General features: G+C 47.3%; 1 non-coding gene across 1 annotated transcript; it reads left to right on the top strand.

Annotated features, from left to right (window-relative positions):
- Positions 1-778: 778 nt before the first annotated feature.
- Positions 779-852, top strand: Trnat-agu (transfer RNA threonine (anticodon AGU)). The gene has a single exon. It is a non-coding gene; the product is annotated as a tRNA-Thr (tRNA).
- Positions 853-4,691: the final 3,839 nt, after the last annotated feature.

Raw genomic sequence — 4,691 nt, 5'->3', positions numbered from 1 at the left:
TTAGGAGAGAAAGAGGCTTGCACAGGACAGAGTAGCATGGAGAGCTGCATCAAACCAATCTTCGGACTGATGACCGTAACAACAAAAATATTTGCAACACATTGAAACCTTATCAAGATCTGTTGCAACAGCTATTTTCAGACTGCATTTCACTTTAGATAACTGCAGTATCTGCGAAGAGTAGAAGTTACTATTAATATTGTCTTTAACATTCAGTATGAACAGCAAGGTCCTAGCACACTTCCCTGGGGCGCGATGGAAGTTACTTCTACATCTCTCGATGACTCGCCTTCCAAGATAGTACGCTGTGTATCCCTTGCCAAGGAATCCAACAGCTGGCGGCTGGCTTGTGTTCTCGCAGCTTCCGCAGAGAGCAGTCGTTGGCCGCCGCCCAGACAACAATATAGCGGATGGTGCCACGTCGTTTCGTGCACTCACCCCGCCGAACTCTTCAGAGAACCACAGCCAGCGGCCGGCTACAACAGTATCCCCCCCTCCCCCTTCCTCCCCCACCGTCCTCACGGAGCGATTGTCGCAGATCGGCGGAGGGCCATTTTCGGGCCGTTCCCACGCCAGGCGGGCCCAGCTCTGCCACGCCGGATTTCAGAGACGCAGCCGCGTCCGCGATCTGAAAGCCTGTAACGGTTCGTCGAGGGGCCCTCTTCCTTCCTACGGCTGCGTTCTAGGTCAGTCACCACCGAGTCGCATCTACACTCCCACCTGCGAACAGTAAAGTGTTAAAAATGGGAGGAGGCAGTCACTTCAGCAAAGCACTGTGTCCCGGATAGCGCAGTGGTTTAACGCACCTGCCTAGTAAGCAGGAGGTCCCGGGTTCAAACCTCTGTCCGGTATAAATTCTCTCTCGTCGCCGCTGATTCCGTAATGTCCCGCTGCAGCTGATAGCAGTGATCCCTCTTCAGTTTACAAATAATCCCAGTCTGATTGTTTGTCCATTTATACGTCACACTTTTATATACAAATGATCTAGTAGAAAGCGTCGGATGCTCTTTAAGGCTATTCGCAGATGATGTTCAGATGTTCAAAACGTTTAAATGTGTGTGCATTCCTATGGGACCAAACTGCTGAGGTCATCGGTCTCTGGTCTTACACACTACTTAAACCAACTTACGTTAAGAACAACACACACACCCATGCCCGAGGGAGGACTCGAACCTCCGGCGGGAGGGGCCGCGCAGTCCGTGACATGGCGCCTCAAACCGCACGGCCACTCCGAGCGGCCGCAGATGTTGCAGTTGCTTATACCAAAGTAGCAAAGCCAGAAGATAGTAAGAATTTGTAGAACGACCTGCAGAGAACTGATGAATGGTGCAGGCTCTGGCAGTTGACCCTGAACGTAAATAAATGTAACATATTACGCATACATAGGAAAAGAAATCCATTACCGTACAGCTACACTATTGATGACAAACATCTGGAGACATCGTCTGCCGTAAAATATCTAGGCGTAATTATCCATAGCGAACTTAAGTGGAACAGTTAGAGCGAAAAGCAGATACCAGACTCAGATTCATCGGAAGAATCTTAAGGAAATGTAACTCATCCAGGAAAGAAGTGGCAAACAAGGTGCTTGTTCGCCAGATTCTTGAGTACTGTGCATCTGTCTGGGATCCCTATCAGGTAGGACTGATAGAGGAGATAGATAAGATTCAAAGAAGAGCGGCGCGTTTCGTCACTGGACCGTTTAGCTGGCGACAGAGCGTTACGGAGGCGCTAAACAAACTCCACTGGCAGACGTTACAAGAGAGGCGTTGTGCATCATGGAGAGATTCACTACTGAAATTTCTGGACAGCTCTTTTCAGGAGGAGTCGCACAACATACAGGGTGTTACAAAAAAAGGTACGGCCAAACTTTCAGGAAACATTCCTCACACACAAAGAAAGAAAATATGTTATGTGGACATGTGTCCGGAAACGCTTACTTTCCATGTTAGAGCTCATTTTATTACTTCTCTTCAAATCACATTAATCATGGAATGGAAACACACAGCAACAGAACGTACCAGCGTGACTTCAGACACTTTGTTACAGGAAATGTTCAAAATATCCTCCGTTAGCGAGGATACATGCGTCCACCCTCCGTCGCATGGAATCCCTGATGCGCTGATGCAGCCCTGGAGAATGGCGTATTGTATCACAGCCGTCCACAATACGAGCCCAAAGAGACTCTACATTTGCTACCGGGGTTGCGTAGACAAGAACTTTCAAATGCCCCCATAAATGAAAGTCAAGAGGGTTGAGGTCAGGAGAGCGTGGAGGCCATGGAATTGATCCGCCTCTACAAATCCATCGGTCACCGAATCTGTTGTTGAGAAGCGTACGAACACTTCGACTGAGATGTGCAGGAGCTCCATCGTGCATGAACCACATATTGTGTCGTACTTGTAAAGGCACATGTTCTAGCACCACAGGTAGAGTATCCCGTGTGAAATCATGGCGGTGAATCGAGGAAGTACAGTATATACTGACGAAACTAAAATGAGCTCTAACATGGAAATTAAGCGTTTCCGGACACATGTCCACATAACATCTTTCCTTTATTTGTGTGTGAGGAATGTTTCCTGAAAGTTTGGCCGTACCTTTTTGTAACACCCTGTATACTTCCCCCCACATACATCTCGCGTATTGAGCACGAGGAGAAAAATCGAGAAATAATAGCCAGTACAGAAGCTTACCGGCAGTCATTCTTCCCACGCACTATTCGCGAGTGGAACAGGACTGGAAGGATCAGATAGTGGTACCGAAAGTACCCTCCGCCACACACCACTAGGTGGCTTGCGGAGTATGATGTATACGTAGATGTAGATTTCGATTTGGTTCTTCTAATGTCCTGCTACGGTTCTGTGGCTCTGGAATTTCACTGTGTGCTACGACAGCAGATAAGTACCTGCCAACCAACGAAAAACTGAACCACGATTGTTCCCGACTGACTTGAAGAACATTCGGCACAGTTAGAGCTAATGAGTAGGCTATCCAGATTCTTCTAGCTAGAAATTAACATTTTCTGACTACTCGACCTGCTGAACCTGTTACCTCTGGACACTTTATCAGCATAGTTAATATACACTTGCGTGATAGAAGTCACGAAATAGCGATATGCTGACATACAGACGGCAGTAGTATCGAGTATGCAAGGCATAAAAGGGCAGTGCCTTGGGGGAGCTGTCACTTGTACTGAGGTGATTCATATGAACAGGTTTCCGACGTGATTATGGCGGCACGACAGGAATTAACAGATTTTGAACGAGGAATGGTAGTTGGAGCTAGGCGCATCGGACATTCCATTTGGAAATCGTTAGGGAACTCAATATGCCGAGTTCCACAAGAGTCTGGCGAGAATATGACATTCCAGAGATTACTTCTTGTGGTGTCACCGCCAGACAACACACTTGCTAGGTGGTAGCATTTAAATCGGCCGCGGTCCGTTAGTATACGTCGGATCCGCGTGTCGCCACTATCAGTGATTGCAGACCGAGCGCCGCCACACGGCAGGTCTAGAGAGACTTCCTAGCACTCGCCCAGTTGTACAACCGACTTTGCTAGCGATGGTTCACTGACAAGATACGCTCTCATTTGCCGAGACGATAGTTAGCATAGCCTTCAGCTACATCATTTGCTACGACCTAGCAAGGCGCCATTACGTTACTATTGAGATTATGAATCATGTACCGTCAAGAGCGATGCTCATCATTTATGGATTAAAGTTAAGTATTCCACCAGCTACGTCCGTTTTTTGCTAAAGTCTAATTTCCTTGACCTGTTCCAGACCTCCCGCCAGCCTGCGCGAGCTAAAACGCGTGCCTTTCGGCTTCCTCTAATATCACGGTGTTGGCTCTCCTGCCAACCCACAACACTCCTCACGACGGACAACACAGTGGCCGGCGGCCTTCACTTAACGGCCGAGAGCAGCGGCTTTGCGTAGAATTGTCACTACTAACGGACAAGCACCATTGAGTGAAATAACTGCAGAAATCAGTGTGACAACAGGCGACAGACGCGAGTGCCTTTTGTGAGAAACAGCACATCGCTTGCAGCGCCTCTGCTGGGCTCGTGATCATACCGATGAGCCCCAATTTCAGTTGGTAACAGCTGATGGTAGGTTTCGAGATTGGCCCACACCTCACAAAGCGGTGTCAAGTTGGTGGTGGCACCATAATTGTGTGGACTGTGTTTAAATGGAATAGACCGATCACTGACTGGAAATGGTTACGTTCGGCTACTTGGACGCCATTTGCAGCCACTCATGGACTTCATGTTCCAAAAAACGAGGTCATGTCGTCGGACCACGATTGTTCGCGACTGGTTTGGATAACATTCTGGACAGTTCGAGCTAATGATAAGGCTATCCAGATTGCCCGACATGAATCCAATCTAACATTTGTGGGACATAATTGGGAAGTCAGTTCGTGCACAAAATCCTGCACCGCCAACACTTTCGCAGTCATGGACTGCTTATTTTATTTATTTAGCGTATGGCCTGTAACATCACAGTAAAAATTACAGAACAACACGATTTAAAAAGAATCATATATGTATAAACAGAACAATAAATAACAGTGTGTATATAAGGACACCACCAATTGTAAACTTACACTCACAGAAGAGCAATCACAAACAAACGTCCAGCTTAGATAATATATTGTCAAAATGGTTCAAATGGCTCTGAGCACTAT

Source organism: Schistocerca cancellata, chromosome 7 (assembly GCF_023864275.1).
Source record: "Schistocerca cancellata isolate TAMUIC-IGC-003103 chromosome 7, iqSchCanc2.1, whole genome shotgun sequence".
Lineage (NCBI taxonomy): Eukaryota > Metazoa > Arthropoda > Insecta > Orthoptera > Acrididae > Schistocerca > Schistocerca cancellata.
Note: the sequence above shows the minus strand (reverse complement) of the source record. Positions and strands in the feature narration are given on the sequence as shown.